Source organism: Papio anubis, chromosome 4, assembly GCF_008728515.1.
Source record: "Papio anubis isolate 15944 chromosome 4, Panubis1.0, whole genome shotgun sequence".
In the NCBI taxonomy this organism is placed as follows: Eukaryota; Metazoa; Chordata; class Mammalia; order Primates; family Cercopithecidae; genus Papio; species Papio anubis.
Genome location: NC_044979.1, coordinates 141,662,454 through 141,680,791, shown reverse-complemented (window position 1 = coordinate 141,680,791; position 18,338 = coordinate 141,662,454). Strand labels below are relative to the sequence as shown.

The following is an 18,338-nucleotide window of genomic DNA, read 5'->3' as shown; positions in this document are numbered from 1 at the left end:
GTTTTTTTTTTTTTTGAGAGACAGTCTCGCTGTCTCCCAGGCTGTAGTGCAGTGACCGGTGGTGTGATCTCGGCTCCCTGCAACCTCAGCCTCCTAAGATCAAGCAATTTTCGTGCATGAGGAGTAGCTGGGATTACAGCTGCCCACTACCATGCCCGGCTAATTTTTGTATTTTTACTAGAGACGGGGTTTCACCATCTTGGCCAGGCTGGTCTCGAGCTCCTGACCTCAGGTGATCCGGCCGCCTCGGCCTCCCAAAGTGCTGGGACTACAGGCGTGAGCCACCGCACCCAGTCAAGATCAATTTTTTTTTGTAGGAAATCTTGCTTCCTTCTTCCTTAAGTGTTGCTGGAAGCTGCTGTTCCTGGACTAACATCACCAATACTTGATCACCCGCTCTTCCTTTAGGGAAGGTATTAGTAAGCAAATCTGGCATGGAGACAGCTGCCTGTGGGCTAACAGATGGTCACAAGAGTCATGCTGTTCATACCCATCATGAATTTGGAGCACAAGCCAAGTACAGAAAAAGTAGACAACTGAGATGTTTCTCTTTGAGGTATTGAGTTAGATCAGAAATATTCACTGAAATATATAAACCCACAAAAATGCCTTTTGTTGGTCAAATACAAGTAATGTTTTGGTTCCCTACTGGTCTATATTAGCTATTTTATCAGCTATCTTGCATTATGTATTAGTTTGCATTATCTGTAACTTATAAGATGCCATCTCAATAGCAATGGGCCTAGAAGGTGTGGGGAACTTGGCAGAAAGAAAATCTGGCCTTTAGGCCAGGCGCGGTGGCTCAAGCCTGTAATCCCAGCACTTTGGGAGGCCGAGACGGGCGGATCATGAGGTCAGGAGATCGAGACCATCCTGGCTAATACGGTGAAACCCCGTCTCTACTAAAAAATACAAAAAACTAGCCGGGCGAAGTGGCGGGTGCCTGTAGTCCCAGCTACTTGGGAGGCTGAGGCAGGAGAATGGCGTGAACCCGAGAGGAGGAGCTTGCAGTGAGCTGAGATCCGGCCACTGCACTCCAGCCTGGGTGACAGAGCAAGACTCCGTCTCAAAAAAAAAAAAAAAAAAAAAAAAGAAAATCTGGCCTTGAATTCTTGGGCAAATCACATCATCAACTCCGTGAGCCTCTACAAAGCCTGAGTCTCTTCCTGTCTACAATGGGAATCATGATACTTTCTAGCTCATGAGGGGCATGAGGATTCAGTGAGGTTGATAGCACCTGATACTCAGTACACACTGAACCACCTGTAGTCATTAATATTCTAAGAGAAAAGCTCTAAAATATGAGTCAAGTCTCCAAACAGAGCAACACTCCTATTTACACAGGTATCTCCAGGAACCTCCACTTCCTGTTAAGTGGCATCAGCTCTCTCACCCTGGTGTCACTGTCAGGACAAGGGAGATCATGAACACAGCACTTCTGGAGAAGGGTACGGGACAAAGGACATTGAAGGTGTTATGATCTTCTGCTTTATTCAGTTGAGAACATTTTATTATTTGAGATAGGGTCTTGCTCGGTTGCCCAGGCTGGAGTATAGAGGCAAGAACATGGTTTACTGCAGCCTTGACCTCCTGAGATCAAGCAATCCTCCCCACTCAGCCTCCTGAGTAGGTGGGACTACAGACATATACCACCATATCTGGCTAATTTTTGGATTTTTTATAGAGACGGGGGTCTTGCTATGTTGCCCAGGCTGGTCTTGAACTCCTGGACTCAAGCAATCCTCCCCCTTCAGCCTCCTGAATAGGTGGGACTACAGATGCATACCACCATATCCGGCTAATTTTTGGATTTTTTTGTAGAGACGGGGTTTTGCTATGTTGCCCAGGCTGGTCTTGAACTCCTGGACTCAAGTAATCCTCCTACCTCAGCCTCCCAGAGTGCTGGGATTACACGTGCGAGCCACCATATCTGGCCACAGAACATTTATGTCATTAATTTTTGCCATTTGAGGCACATTTTAACATGTACAGAGGGCTACTATGAATCTGGCTCTATGTCTAACATTTTACATGGATTGTCTCAACTGATCCTAACATCATGGCTATTAACCCCACTTTACAGACAAGACACCAAAGCTTTGAAATGTTGAATTTTAAAACCCTGCTGAAGGTCCTACCAGCAGCAAGAGGTGGGGTGGAGTCAGGTCCAGGCAGTTTCCTTACTGGCCCTTGCCTGAGGCCTCAATAGTTCCTTCAAATGAATGGTGAGAAAAAGTGAGATGAAGATGCATTTTATGCGGTCAGAGCGCTGATATATTTTGGTATGAGTGATTGTAGGTGTCTCTACAGTACTTTTTTTTTTTTTTTTCTTTTTAGAAGCTTTCTTGTCATCTTACTCCTCATTTTTGGTGAATATAACTAATCTCATACCATAATGTGGACCAATTCTGCCTGGGCAAACAAATTTGTCTGACCCTCCCTCTCCTTTATTTTCCTATATTAAAAAAAAAAAGATAAATAAAATGGTAATAAAAAAAGATAAATAAATAAAAAGAAAGAAAAAGGGGAATCTGGCCGGGCATGGTGGCTAATGCCTGTAATCCCAGCACTTTGGGAGGCCAAGGTGGGAGGATTGCTTGAGGTCAGGGGTTCAAGACCAGCCTGGGCAACACAGCAAAACCCTGTGTCTAACAAAAATACAAAAAATTAGCTGGGCGTAGCAGTGTGTACCTGTGGTCCTGGCTGCTTGGGAGGCTGAGGCAGGAGAAGTGCTTGATCCCAGGAGGCAGAGGTTGCAGTGAGCCGAGATCGCGCCATTGCACTCCAGCTTGGGTGACACAGTGAGACCCTGTCTCAAAAAAAAAAAAAGAAAAAGAAAGGAAAAAAAGAAAAAAAAGCCAGGCACGGCGGCTCACGCCTGTAATCCCAGCACTGTGGGAGGCTGAGGCAGGTGCATCACAAGGTCAGGAGTCCGAGACCAACCTGGCCAACACAGAGAAACCCTGTCTCTACTAAAAATACAAAATTTAGCCAGGCATGGTGGCAGGTGCCTGTAATCCCAGCTACTCGGGAGGCTGAGGCAGGAGAATCACTTGAACCCAGGAGGCAGAGGCTGCAGTGAGCCGACATCCGGCCATTGCACTCCAGCCCAGGCGACAGTGCAAGACTCCGTCTTAAAAAAAAAAAAAAAAAAAAAAAAAAAAAAAAAAAAAAATTGTGAGAGTGTAGACTCTACAACCACCTGTAGTCCCACAATAATTACTAACAGTTGGCCAGGCGTGGTGGCTCACACCTGTAATCCCCGCACTGTGGGAGGGCGAGGTGGGCGGATCACCTGAGATAAGGAGTTCAAGACCAGCCTGACCAATATGGAGAAACCCCATCTCTACTAAAAATATAAAATTAGCCAGGCATGGTGGCGGGCACCTGTAATCCCAGCTACTCGAGGGGCTGAGGTAGGAGAATCGCTTGAATCTGGGAGGTGGAGTTTGCAGTGATTGCGCCCCCACACCCCAGCCTGGGTGACAGAAGTGACACTCCATCTCAAAAAAAAAAAAAAAAAAAAAAGAGAAAAGAAAAAAGAAAAAAAAAAGAGAAAAGAAAAAAGAAAAAAAATTACTAATAGTTAATAGTCACACTGGCTCCCTTTTCTGAAAGAGCACTAGAGATAAAATGACAGGATGCCTTAGTCACCCCATACAAGTCTCATCCCCTTTCTTTTCTCCCCTGGGGGAGCCACTAATTCAGACTGCTGTTAACTAGCCTATATTTTATATTTTCACACACGTGTATATATTTAGTCAAGATTAACATAAAATTTTGCTTTTTGTGTTAAAAAAAATACTTACATAAATCCTTAAATGGTATCATATAATACTTTTCACTCTTATATCTTACTTCTATTTTTTTTTTTTGAGACGGAGTCTCGCTCAGTCGCCCAGGCTGGAGTGCAGTGGCGCGATCCCGGCTCACTGCAAGCTCCGCCTCCCGGGTTTCCGCCATTCTCCTGCCTCAGCCTCCCGAGTAGCTGGGACTACAGGCGCCCGCCGCCACGCCCGGCTAATTTTTTGCGTTTTTAGTAGAGACGGGGTTTCACCGTGTTAACCAGGATGGTCTCGATCTCCTGACCTCGTGATCCGCCCATCTCGGCCTCCCAAAGTGCTGGGATTACAGGCGTGAGCCACTGTGCCCGGCATATCTTACTTCTTTATTCAGTGTTATACTTCTGAGATCTGCTCACCTTGGTCTGTACTGACCAAGGTTCTTCCTGTTTAACTTCTACACAGTATCCCTTTATGACTGTTTGTTTTAAGTGTCCAGGTAGCAAAGCTACAGTATTCAGTCAGTCAATTAAACACTAATCTAGGCTGGGCATGGGAGCTCATGCCTATAATCCCAGCATTTTGGGAGGCTGAGGCAAGAGGATTGCTTAAGCCCAGGGGTCGAGACTAGGCTGGGCAACATAGTGAGACCCCACCTCTACCAAAAACAACAACAAAAATTAGCCAGGTGGGGTGGCATGGCATGTACTTGTGGCCCCAACTACTTAGAGGCTGAGGTGGAAGAATTGCTTGAGCCAGAGAGGTCGAGGTTACAGCACGCCACAATTGCACAACCATACTCCAACCTGAGCAACAGAGGGTAAAAACAAGACAAAACCAACCCACTGGCTGGGCTCCATGGCTCACGCCTATAATCCCAGCACTTTGAGAGGCCAAGGCGGGCGGAACACCTGAGGTCAGGAGTTCGAGACCAGCCTGACCAACATGGAGAAATTCCATCTTTACAAAAAAAAAAAAAAAAAATTAGCTGAGTATGGTGGCACACGCCTGTAATCTCAGCTACTCGGAAGGCTGAGGCAGGAGAATCACCTGAACCCGGGAGGCGGAGGTTGCGGTGAGCTGATATTACACCATTGCACTCCAGCCTGGGCAACAAGAGCAAAATTCTGTCTCACACAACAACAAACCAACCCACTAATCTAACACAGTGTTGTCTAAACAGTGTTGCTATGAAGGTATTTTGTAGATATGGTCAACATCTACACTACAAGTTTTATTTAAAGTTGACTTTAAATAAAAGAGATTATCTTCAGTAATCGGGGTGGGTGTAATCTAATCAGCCGAAAGCCTTAAGAACAAATGGAGGTTTCCCTGAGGAAGAAGATATTCTGCTTAGGGACTGCGGTGTCAGCTCCCAGGCTGCCCTACACATCTTAGACTCATCAGCCCCACAATCATGGAAGCCAATTTCTTGAAATAAATCTTTTTATTTATATACACATATACATATATATCCCATCATATAAACAGACTGCATTTTACCCATCTATTTCTTGACTGACAGGAGTTTACAGGGCTTATAAGCTTCTGCTAACACCAATGAGGTGGTAAGGAATGATACACGTCTCCTTGTACATACAGGTAAGAATTTACCCAGGAACAGAACTGCGGAGACACAGGGTATGTGAAAGATTTCTCCATTTTGTTAGATACTCCCATATTTGAAGACGGCAGCTGTAGCCATTTCCGTGCTGGAAACCATTGTGTCAAAGTACTGTTTTGCCACGTTCTCCCCAACACTTGGCACTGTCATACTTTTTGCCTGTTTGATAGGCAAACAATAGTATCTTTTAAAGAGTACCATACACTAGGCCAGGCCTGGTGGCTCACACCTGTAATCCCAGCACTTTGGGAGGCCAAGGCGGGTGGATCACCAGAGGTCAGGAGTTCGAGATCAGCCTGGCTAACATGGTGAAACCCCATTTCTACTAAATATTGAAAATTAGCTGGGTTTGGTGGCGGGCGCCTATAATCCCAGCTACTCAGGAGGCTGAGGCAGGAGAATCACTTGAACCCAGGAGGCAGAGGTTGCAGTGAGCCGGGATCTCACTACTGCACTCCAGTCTGGGCGACAGAGAGAGACTCGGTCTCAAAAAGAAAAAAAAGAAAGGCTGGGTGCGGGGGCTCACACCTGTAATCCCAGCACTTTGGGAGGCCAAGACGGGCGGATCACCTGAGGTCAGGAGTTTGAGACTAGCCTGGCCAACATAGTGAAACCCCATCTCTACTAAAAAAATACAAAAATTAGCTGGACGTGGTGGCGCATGCCTGTAGTTCCAGCTACTTGGGAAGCTGAGACAGGAGAATCGCTTGAATCTAGGAGGCGGAGGTTGCAGTGAGCCGGGATTGGGCCACTGCACTCCAGCCTGGGTGACAGAGCGAGATTCTGTCTCTCAAAAACAAACCATAAGTGAACCAAAAAAAGTACCATATGCTATTTCTTATCAGCATTAAAAAATAACACATGACTGGAAATAGCTAAGCAGGGGAAGAGAAATGATGAAAGGTAGTTTCCTGGTGTGTTTTAGCCTCAGTTCTCATGTCTATCATAAGTGAATGTCATCAGTGACTTCTGTCCTTTCAACAACAGGGTGGGAAGAGGCGTTGAAAGCCAGGACATTCCCTGCAGCTGCATGCTCCACCTGGGTTTGGGCTGAGGTACACTGGCCTCCGGGCTGTTCACCAGACAGGTCACATCCATTCCCACAGACTCTCAGAGACACCTTCCTTGACCTCTTCCACAAATGGTGGCAACGCCAGCCTCTCTCTAGCTCTGTTCCCAGCTTCTCTTTCTTTAAAGTGCTTATCATACTGTATAAGATAATTCTGTTTACTCTCTGTCTCCTCGGTAGAAACTACATGTAATCAAGGCGAGGGATCTTTTTTTTATTTTATTTTTAGACGGAGTCTTGCTCTGTCGCCCAGGCTGGAGTACAGTGGCGTGATCTCGGCTACTGTGACTTCTGCCTCCCAGGTTCAAGCAATTCTCGTGTCTCAGCTTCCCCAGTAGCTGGGGCTACAGGCACAGGCCACCACGTCCAGCTAATTTTTGTCTTTTTAGTAGAGACAGGGTTTCACCACGTTGGCCAGGCTGGTCTCGAATTCCTGACCTCAGGAGATCTGTCCGCCTCAGCCTCCCAAAGTACTGGGATTACAGGCATGAACCACCGAGCCGGGCCAAGGCTAGGAATCTTAATGTAACCACCACCACATTTCCAGCACCAAGAACACTGCCTGGATCATCTGATAAATGCCTCACAGTGTCAGCAGCAGCAGCAGGTTCTGACATCTATATTTCATAAGAGACGCCTGCACCCACGGATGAACCAGCTGCAGGCTGTGCCTTCAACTCCACCAGCTCATGTGAACACATCGCCACAGACACAAAGGCCCCGTGGGCCAATTAGCCTCGAAAATTGAGCATTAGGTAATGGTGTGACTGCTTGCAACTTCCCTAGCTCAAGGCAATAACTCCAACCAAGGTTCACAAAAGCTGTCAGGGTTAGCCTTCTACCTACTAAGTCCTAACAAGCTTACAAATCTGCAAACACCAGGGCTGTCTTTGTGAATTTCGCTTCCCAATCCTATGTTTTTCCAAGCTGTCATTTAATTACCTGTTAAATACGAGGTATTAATGTGGCCTCTTAAAAACAATCTTGTTTAGAAACAACCCTCATGTCCACCAACTAGTGAATGAACAACATGTGGTATATCTATTTAATAGAATATTATTCAGCCATAAAAAAGGAATAAAATATTAAGACACTCTGCAACATGGATAAAACCCATTAAGAAGCCAGTCACAAAAGACCAAATATTGTATGACTCTATTTATATAAAAAGTACAGAAAAGACAAATCTGTAGAGACAGAAAATCTATGAGTGGTTGCCTGGGGCTGAACACAAGAATGAGTAATGATAGCAAATGGGGATGAAGAATCTTTTTGAGGTGACAGAAGTGTTATAAATTTAAATTGTTGCACAACTATAAATTTACTAAAAACCATTAAATTGTGCACTTAAAATGAGTGAATTTTATAACATATAAATTACATTTTTTTTCTTTTTTTTTTTTGAGATAGGGACTCTCACCCTCTCGCCCAGGCTAGAGTGCAGTGGTGTGCTCAGACCTCATGGTAATCTCAAACTCCCAGGCTCAGGTGATCCTTCTGCCTCAGCCTCCCATTAGCAGGGACTTCAGGTGTACACCAACACACCCAGCTAATTTAAAAATTTTTTCTAGAGATGGCCTCTTGTTATGTTGCCCAGTGTATTAGTCTGTTTCATGCTGCTGATAAAGACATCCCCAAGACTAGGAAGAAAAACAGATTTCATTGGACTTACAGTTCCACATGGCTGGGGAGGCCTCAGAATCATGGTGGGAGGCGAAAGGCACTTCTAACATGGCAGTGGCAAGAGAAAATGAGAAAGAAGCAAAAGCAGAAACCCCTGATAAACCCATCAGATCTCATGAGACTTATTCACTACCAGGAGGACAGGAATGGTGGAAATACTGCCCCCATGACTCAAATTATCTCCCACGAGGTTGCTCCCACAACACAAGGACATTATGGGAATATAATTCAAAATGAGATTTGGGTGGGGACATAGAGCCAAACCTTATCACCCAGGCTGGTTTCAAACTCTTGGCCTCAAGCAATCCTCCCACCTCAGCTTCCTAAAGTGCTGGGATTACAGGCATGAGCCACCATACCTGGTCATTTTTTTTTTTAAGGAACCACCACCACCACCGCTGCCACCACCCACCCCACCCCACCCTGTCCTGCCCTTTCTTCCATTACAGGCTGCTAAGGATTCAGGGATCTAAATCCCTAATGCAATGGAATGGCCACAGAGATGTGTGCCTTTGCTCCTTCTTTGGTCGTCTCTAACTAGCCTGCCCACAGCAGAGCCCAGCATATTGAGATGCACAGGTCATCCCCTGTCCTTTGGGAATACGGGTCCCAGACAGCTGGACACGCACCACTGGTCTGCAAAGCATTTATGCCTATGGAGCTGTCTCCAGCAATTTCCCCTTCTAGGGTGAAAATCAATTTGACCCATTAGTAGCAAATGATAACCCAGCTATTTTGAGGCAGATCTCCGGCTGGCATAGCAGTTGTTTTTCCAGCTATGACTGGGGAGGGAGTTTGGCAAATGTTTTTCTAGCAAAAGTCCTTACTGTGTCCTTCTAAAAGGGGGAGTTTCCTAGGAAATCTTCAGTGCACCGAGAACACTCTCCATGAGAATTTCATTATGACAGAATCATTGTTTTGCCTTCATTCTTCCTTTCCTATCTGCACCCACAATCTAGGTTTTGGCTGATACAGAATTATTGCTGCAAAAGTTGTCCTTCAGGGTGCAAAGATCACAGGAGAAAGGAAGCCAAGAGGCCTGCAGGCTTATGAGGCCCCATCCCTAGCAACGTGGCCTGAACCTCCACTGGGCGGGCAGGTAGTCTTTGGGCTTAGCCTCTCATAGAAGAATATTCTCAGGGTCTTGGGAGCACCTAGGAGAGCCTGAGCTCCCTAAAGCCAACCAAACAATCGGGACCAGTGTGATCACTGAAAGACAGAAACCGCTGCCTCTTCTGATACATTACTAGACGCATCACATTGCCCCGACCTTTCATTTCGTTGCTTACAGAGACAGATTTCTGTGACAAACTCTGCTTCCTATTCCCTACTCACTTAGGCAGCAAGAATTATTCTGCAGCTAAAGCACAATGAAGCCAAAAAATGGCCCCAAGACACTGAGGTAAGAAAAGAAGGATGTTCTACAACTGTTCACATCTTCTGGACAAAATTATCAAGCCCATTAAGAAAATGAAGTCCCAGAGCTATCCCCACCCCACATTAGGGTAAAAATTTAGTTAGTTTTTTTTTTTTTTTTTTTTTTTTTGAGACGGAGTCTCGCTCTTTCACCCAGCCTGGAGTGCAGTGGTGCGATCTTGGCACACTGCAAGCTCTGCCTCCCGGGTTCACGCCATTCTCCTGCCTCAGCCTCCCGAGTAGCTGGGACTACAGGCACCCACCGCCATGCCCGGCTAATTTTTTGTATTTTCAGCAGAGACGGAGTTTCGTGTGTTAGCCAGGATAGTCTCGATCTCCTGACCTCATGATCCGCCCGCCTCGGCCTCCCAAAGTGCTGGGATTATAGGCGTGAGCCACCGTGCCCAGCCAAAATCTAGGTTTTCAATTGTTAATTTGGAAAAAAGAGTGAGGGAGAACAATGTACAGGAAAACTGAGCTCGGCCCATCTGAGAAAGTAACTTGAAGGGAAAAATAATGGTCTTGAACCTAGTTCAAGATTAGAAAATTTCAGCCGGGTACAGTGGCTCACGCCTGTAATCCCAGCACTTTGGGAGGCCAAGGCAGGAGGATTGCTTGAGGCCAGGAGTTTGAAACAAGCCTGAGCAACACAGGGAGACTCTGTTTCTACAAAAAATAAAAAAAAAAATTTAAAAAAAGACTGGAAAATTTCATTCTATTTTAATTACTAGACAAAGGTTTTCCATTTGCCTATGAATGGAATCATTCAAAATCACGTTCCCTTGTAGTTTATGTGTGGATGATTACACTGGGTTTAAGGCCCACAGATAATATAACTCTATATAGTTATGTTTATTTCTTGGCAATGCCAGGAAAGCGTTCAGGTTGAAGGCAGGCATTCCTAGCTTTGGCAATTAGCAAGCTATCAAACTGTGGAACAATGGTGGGTCCACACCAGCCTCCATCAGGCGAGGGATTGTGGAACCCTACCCCAGAATTCAAACAAGTTTTAAATTCTGAACTTCAAAGGGAATAAGTAATGCCTATAAGACTGAAGTAAAAAATCATTTCTTGAAATTCCTACTAGGATAATACCAGTATCCATGTTTGCTTTGTTCTTAGAGGTACATGTTCTTATTTGAAAGAATGAAACCTGAGGTCAGGAGTTCGAGACCAGCCTGACCAACATGGTGAAACCCTGTCTCTACTAAAAATATAAAAAAATTAGCTGAGCATGGTAGCACGCACCTGTAATCCCAGCTACTTGGGAGGGTGAGGCAGGAGAATCACTTGAACCTGGGAGGTGGAGGCTGCAACAAGCTGAGATGGCGCCACCGGACTCCAGCCTGGGCAAAAGACCAAGACTCTGTCTCAAAGTCTCAAAAAAAAAAAAAAAAAAAGAAAAGAAAGAAAAAAGAAAAGAAGAGAAAGAATGGAAACACAACCCTTCCCATTCTAAGCTGCTGTACCAAGGTGACTACCATGTAACATAACTTTCAGTCTTTTTTTTTTTTTTTTTTTAAGACGGAGTTTCCTTCTTGTTGCCCAGGCTGGAGTGCAATGGCACAATCTTGGCTCACCACAACCTCTGCTTCCCCAGTTCACGCGATTCTCCTGTCTCAGCCTCCCGAGCAGCTGGGATTACAAGCATGCGCCACCATGCTCGGCTAATTTTTTTTGTATTTTTAGTAGAGATGGGGTTTCTCCATGTTGGTCAGGCTGGTCTCGAACTCCTGACCTCAGGTGATCCGCCCACCTCAGCCTCCCAAAGTGCTGGCATTACAGGCGTGAGCCACTGCGCCCGGCCATAACTTTCAGTCTTAAAAGTAACATTTCAACCAGAATCTGAAAATGTGCCTCTTTTCTGGGGTTTCCTCTTTGTGTAAGTTTGTGCATGTGTGGGGGAGAGAGAGAGGTAATACCTGAATGTGTGTACTTATGTTTCATTCCACCGACTCTGTAAAGTCTCATATTTCGGGCTTTGAAACATCATAAAAATCTACACATTTCTGCAACCTTTATTATTATGCCTGCGTCAAGCCTACTCCATGCCGGACACAGGAAACACAAAGATGAACGAAGAAAGAGCTCCAGGCCAGGCGCGGTGGTTCATGCGTGTAATCCCAGCACTTTGGGAGAATGAGGCGGGCAGATCACCTGAGGCCAGGAGTTTAAGACCAGCCTGGCCAACATGGTGAAACCCTGTCTCTACTAAAAATACAAAAATTAGTTGGGCGTGGTGGCACATGTCGGTAATTCCAGCTAGTCAGGAGGCTGAGGCAGGAGAATCACCGGAACACAGGAGGCGGAGGTTTCAGTGAGCCAAGATTGCACCATTGTGCTCTAGCCTTGGCAACAAGGGTGAAACTCCATCTCAGAAAAAAAAGAAAGAGCTCCAGTCCTTGGAAATGCACCGTCTCACAGGGAAACAGGTATGAAGAAATACCAAGGCAATTCACAGAGGCATGGTGAAAATAAGAAAAGCAAACATCTTTAATATTACCTTATTATCATTTAGAAATATAAAACTTAACCACAGATAAACAGCATGTATTAAGGAACCAGTAATTGATTACTGATTCTGAAATAGCTGTCAAAAGATATATACTTTGAAGGCCACAGGGTACACTAGGCTGTTTGACTAAGTGCTCTTGCCTGCCTAGTTACTGTTTTTAAAAGGTGTGTCCTGGAATAAAAAAGCAAGCGATAAATTTACAGGAAGGGACATCTTATGCACTGGGTTACGTTTGTTTAGAACGCCCCAGAGCACTGAACAGGTAACAGGAACTTTACCGGATCAAAGTACACTGACTTACTGCACCAGTTCTTTCCAAAAGCCATTTTTATGGTAGTATCTGGAATCATTCTAGCTAACTTCCTTCAACCAGACTCTGTGAGACAGATCATTCTACCTGTGTGTGTGTGTGTGTGTGATGGAGTCTCGCTCTGTCGCCCAGGCTGGAGTGCACTGGCGCGATCTCGGCTCACCGCAACCTTGGCCTCCCAAGCTCAAGCGATTCTCCTGCCTCAGCCTCCCAAGTAGCTGGGATTACAGATGTCCACCACCACACCTGGGTAATGTTTGTGTTTTTAGGAGAGACGGGATTTTGCCACGTTGGCCAGGCTCGTGCTGAACTCCTGAGCTCCGGTGATCGACCTGCCTTGGCCTCCCAAAGTGCTGGGATTACAGGCGTGAGCCACAGCAGCCGACCTCATTCTATTGTTTTAAAATCGCAGCTGGGTGGGTGTGGTGGCTCATGCCTATAATTCCAGGACTCTGGGAGGCTGAAATGGGTTGATCACTTGAGGCCAGGAATTCAAGACCAGCCTGGCCAACATGGTAAAACCCCATCTCTATTAAAAATACAAAAATTATCCAGGCATGGTGGCAGGCACCTTAATCCCAGCTACTCAGGAGGCAGAGGTGGGAGGATTATTTGAACCCAGGAGGCGGAGGCTGCAGTGAGCCAAGATTGAGAGATTCTGTCTCAAAATAAAATTGCAGCCTTTGCGATCTAAGGAATTGCTCAAAAACTCCAAATAATTTAAAAACAGTTTAAATTCTTTACTTTTATTTCTCAGATATCAGTAAGGGGAAATCATTTCTTTTTCTTTTGAGACAGGGTCTTGCTCTATTGCCCAGGCTGGAGTGCAGTGGCGCAATCTTGGCTCACTGCAGCCTTGACCTCCTGGACTCAAGCGATTCAGCCTCCAGAGTAGCTGGGATTACAGGTGCACACCCCCATGTCCAGTTAATGTTTTTGTATTTTTCGTAGAGATGGGATTTCACTATGTTGTCCACGCTGGTCTTGAACTCCTGACCTCAAGTGAACTGCCTGCTTCAGCCTCCCAAAGTGCTGGGACTACAGGCATGAGCCCCCATACCCAGCCAGGAATCAACATTTCTACAATGTTCTTTCTGAGAACTTTTTTTGTCTCTCATCTACTTCTCTCCTATATTCAACTTTCCAAAGGCTTTTTTTTTTTTTTTTTTTGAGACAGAGTCTTGCTCTGTCGCCAGGCTGGAGTACAGTGGTGCCATCTCATCTCACTGCAACCTCTGCCTCCTGGGTTCAAGCAATTCTCCTGCCTCAGCCTCCCGAGTAGCTGGGACTACAGGCACGTACCACCACGCCCAACTAATTTTTTGTATTTTTAGTAGAGACGGGGTTTCACCATGTTGAACAGGATGGTCTCGACCTCTTGACCTCGTGATCGGCTCGCCTGGGCCTCCCAAAGTGCTGGAATTACAGGCGTGAGCCACTGTGCCTGGTCTTCCAAAGATTTCCTTAAAGACTTCTTTAAATTGCCTTAAAACTCCTCTCAAACTTAACCTACATGCATATTAAGTTTTTCCTTCTTTCTTTGCATATTGAGACAAAACGAAGTCCAAATATTGAAGTTGCAAAGGCCAGCCCCCTCTGGGACAGAGGGTAGGGAAAGGAGCAAGGATGTTTAATTTACGATATGGGCAGGTCCAGGCGGAGGAGAGGGGCTGGGGCTACTAGAACTTGGGGTTGCTGTCCTGTCATAGCTATAAACTCTAGACGGGCACAGACCTTCTTTGTCTTTTCTCCAGCGTGGTTCCTGGTGGTAACCATGGTGCTTGGCACAGCTGTGGTGCTCAAGAAAACAGTTGCGGGAAGAACTCATGTTGGTGGTAAAAGCTCAGCATGTACCTCACAGGTGCTGGCGACGTGGCAGCTGTTATTACCGATGAGATCTGAGCGCCACTAAGGAGTTGGTGACAGTTTCAGTCACCCCTGTGTGATCAGCACAGGTCTTCAGCATTTAAAACACAAATATTTTTGAGTTCTTACTATGCACCACCAAGATAAGGGATTAAATAAACCTTCAAGGGCTGGGTGCAGTGGCTCATGCCTTTAATCCCAGCACTTTGGGAGGCTGAGGTGGGAGGACTGTTTGAGCCCAGGAGTTCAAAACCAGCTTGGCCAACAAAGTGAGGCAGGTCCTGTCTCTCTAAAAACAAAAACAAAAACAAAAAACAAAACAAAACAAAAAACAAATTAGCTGGGCGTGATGATGCACGCCTGTAATCCCAGACACTCCGAAGGCTGAAGCAGGAGAATTTGCTTGAGCCTAGGAGCTGGAGGCTGCAATAAGCTACGATCATGCCATTTCACTCCAGTCTGGGCAACAGTTAAGACCCTGTCTCGCGGGCGCCTGTAGTCCCAGCTACTCGGGAGGCTGAGGCAGGAGAATGGCGTGAACCCGGGAGGCAGAGCTTGCAGTGAGCCGAGATCGTGCCACTGCACTCCAGCCTGGGCGACTAAGCGAGACTCTGTCTCAAAAAAAAAAAAAAAAAAAAAAAAAAAGACCCTGTCTCAAAACAAAAGGAAAAAACCACCAAAAAAACCTTCAAGGAGCATATAGCTCCTTCAGGGAGATAAAAATGTGTGCCAATATTTTCAACAGTATTCTCTTATAAGCTATTTACTCAGCTCCACCTATCTCAGTCATTTGTAAATAAGGGGGCAGGCAATAAACAAAACAGATGAAAATCACTGCTCTTGGAGTGGTGACAGTCTAGTAAACACACGCTATGCCTAGTAACAGTTAACCCTAATTGAATACCTACAATGTGCCAGACAATATTCTAAGAGCCTTCATGTATGACCATGTTTCATCTTCACAGCAACCCTAGGAGGTATTATCCTTATTTACAGACTAAAGCATAACATCAAATGAAAGAATAGGGCATTATCAAGTACATACAACCATCTGGGATGACACAAAGGATGCACTGGTTAGCTGAAGAAGCCTTCTCAGAGGGCGTAAGAATTGGACTAAGTCTCTAAGCGGATGCCTGTAATCCCAGCTACTTGGGAGGCCAAGGCAGGAGAATCGCTTGAACCTGGGAGGCGGAGGTTGCAGTGAGCCGAGATCGCACCACTGCACGCCAGCCTGGGTGACAAGGCAAGACTCCCTCTCAAAAACAAAACAAAACCCACAATGTTTTGCATGTTTAAACTTTTTTGTTTACAGGCATATTGTTCCTGCATTTACTGTTCAGACACATATTGTACTGTCAGACGTAGTTGATGTCCTGTATCTTAAGCTGCTCAAAGTATAAGATAAGCCCATGCTATGATGACACATACCATTTAGTCCATTAAATAATCACAACTGGGCCAGATGCAGTGGCTCACACCTGTAATCTCAGCACTTTGGGAGACCAAGACAGGCAGATGGCTTGAGCCCAGGAGTTCAAGAGCAGCCTGGGCAACATAGCGAAACCCCATCTCTATGAAAAACATAAAAATTAGTCAGACGTGGTGGCACGTGCCTGTAGTCCCAGCTTCTTGGGAGGCTGAGGCAGGAGGAACGCTTTAGCCTGGGAGGTTGAGGCTGCAGTGAGCCATGATCATACCACTGCACTCAAGCCTGGGCAATATAGACCCCAAGAAAATTAAAAAAAAACAAAAACAAAACAAAACCATCCAAGTTTTATCCAAAGAAAATCCTGGCCCCTAAGCATGAGCAATTTTCATTGTGACTTTCCTGATTTGTCACTTGAGGTTTTTGTGGCCAGAAACAGATTGGTCTATTAACTAAGACTCAGGCAGTTGTCAGATAGGCATGTGAAGGTGACAGGGGGCCCTGTCTTCTGTACTCCTCTCCCCTCCCGCAACAGGCAGGGGCTTCCCTCCTCCTAACTCAGCACGGGTCTGTTGGATTAGGGTAGCTGGTGGTTGGATCTGTCACCTGGGAACTATTCCAACTCCTACCCCAATCTTTTCTGCACATTTGCTTGAGGCCTTATTTTTTATTTTTATTATTATTTTTTTTGAGACAGAGTCTCACTCTGTTACCCAGGCTGGAGTGCAGTGGCAAGATCTCAGCTCAGTGCAACCTCCACCTCCCAGGTTCAAGCGATTCTCCTGCCTCGGCCTCCCAAGTAGCTGGGATTACAGGTACCCACCACCATGCCCAGCTGATTTTTTTGTATTTTTAGTACAGACGGGGTTTCACCATGTTGGCCAAGCTGGTCTCGAACTCCTGACCTCAGGTGATTCGCCCCTGCCAGCCTCCGAAACTGCTGGGATTACAGGCGTGAGGATGCCTTATGTTTTAATCATCTGACTTTTGCCCCATACTTTTGACAGGTTATTACCACTCTTGTACCTCTTCTTGTCCCTGTTGTCACCTGATTTTGTGCCTTTCAAAGATACGGCCATGCTTGGAGAGCAATTAACCACTTGCAACATCAGAAATGACTTTTTGCTCTACACGTTCAGAGAAACTTCTGAACAAACTATAGAAATGACCCCTGAAAGTATAGTCTTGACTTTTCAAAGGCAGTTTTAAGAACTGGAATTTGAGTGTTTGCAATTTTGTTCAGCTAGTTGCCTGTTGCACAGGGTTAGCAAAAAAAAATTTTTTTTTTTTTTTTTTGAGACGGAGTCTCGCTCTGTCTCCCAGGCTGGAGTGCAGTGGTGCGATCTCATCTCACTGCAAGCTCTGCCTACCAGGTTCACGCCATTCTCCTGCCTCAGCCTCCTGAGTAGCTGGGACTACAGGCGCCCGCCACCGTGCCCCGCTAATTTTTTGTATTTTTAGTAGAAACGGGGTTTCACCATGTTAGCCAGGATGGTCTCTATCTCCTGACCTCGTGATCTGCCCGCCTCAGCCTCCCAAAGTGCTGGGATTACAGGCATGAGCTACCGCGCCCAGCCTTGGGTTAGTAAATGTTAAACATGTATCCCCATACGTAAAAATCAAGACAAAAATCATAAGATTTAAAATTAGGTTTATCTTTAAATAGGAAATTTGCAAACAGAGGTAGGAGATAGCAATTTTTAGCTTAGGTTTAAAAACATATGCCCAGGCCGGGCGCGGTGGCTCAAGCCTGTAATCCCAGCACTTTGGGAGGCCGAGACGGGCGGATCACGAGGTCAGGAGATCGAGACCATCCTGGCTAACCCGGTGAAACCCCGTCTCTACTAAAAAATACAAAAAACTAGCCAGGCGAGGTGGCGGGCGCCTGTAGTCCTAGCTACTCGGGAGGCTGAGGCAGGAGAATGGCGTGAACCCGGGGAGGCGGAGCTTGCAGTGAGCCGAGATGGGGCCACTGCACTCCAGCCTGGGCAACAGAGCGAGACTCCGTCTCAAAAAAAAAAAAAAAAAAAAAAAACCATATGCCCATTAAAATGGAATATATATATTTATCTACATATTTACCTGCTTCATTTATGTTGAACATTATAAAAGTAAGCAATTCACATTAAAAAATGTAAACGTGGCTGGGTGCAGTGGCTCACGCCTGTAATCCCAGTACTTTGGGAGGCCGAGGCGGGTGAATCACGAGGTCAGGAGATCGAGACCATCCTGGCTAACATGGTGAAACCCCGTCTCTACTAAAATTACAGAAACAAAATTAGCCGGGTGTGGTGGCAGGCGCCTGTAGTCCCAGCTACTCCGGAGGCTGAGGCAGAAGAGTGGCGTGAACCTGGGAGGCAGAGCTTGCAGTGAGCTGAGATCGCGCTGCCACTGCACTCCAGCCTGGGTGACAGAGCGAGACTCTGTCTCAAAACAAAAACAAAAACAAAAACTCCTGCCCTAGAGTTACTAGTGCTTAATTGCTATCGTTTAGGGACTTTTTAGCCTCCAAAGTACCATATGAATAAACACACATTTTTTCGTTTGAGACAATCTCTTACTCTGTTGCCAGGCTAGAGTGCGGTGGCGTGATCTCAGCTCACTGCTACCTTTGCCTCCCTGGTTCAAGCAATCCTGCCTCAGC

At 45.9% G+C, this 18,338-nt stretch overlaps 1 protein-coding gene and 1 pseudogene across 2 annotated transcripts in view; both read right to left on the bottom strand.

The window, feature by feature from the left end:
* Positions 1-18,338, bottom strand: part of BAIAP2L1 (BAR/IMD domain containing adaptor protein 2 like 1) — a 112,260-nt gene that overhangs the window by 82,985 nt on the left and 10,937 nt on the right. The window contains exon 1 of one of the 2 annotated variants that reach the window (XM_031665607.1): positions 2,692-2,711. The exons of the other annotated variant lie outside the window; for it this stretch is intronic. The gene's annotated coding sequence lies outside the window, so the exon portion shown is untranslated. Of the gene's footprint in view, positions 1-2,691; positions 2,712-18,338 lie in introns of those variants that run through there. 2 annotated transcript variants of the gene reach the window in all.
* LOC116274849 lies at positions 16,794-16,881 on the bottom strand (annotated as a pseudogene).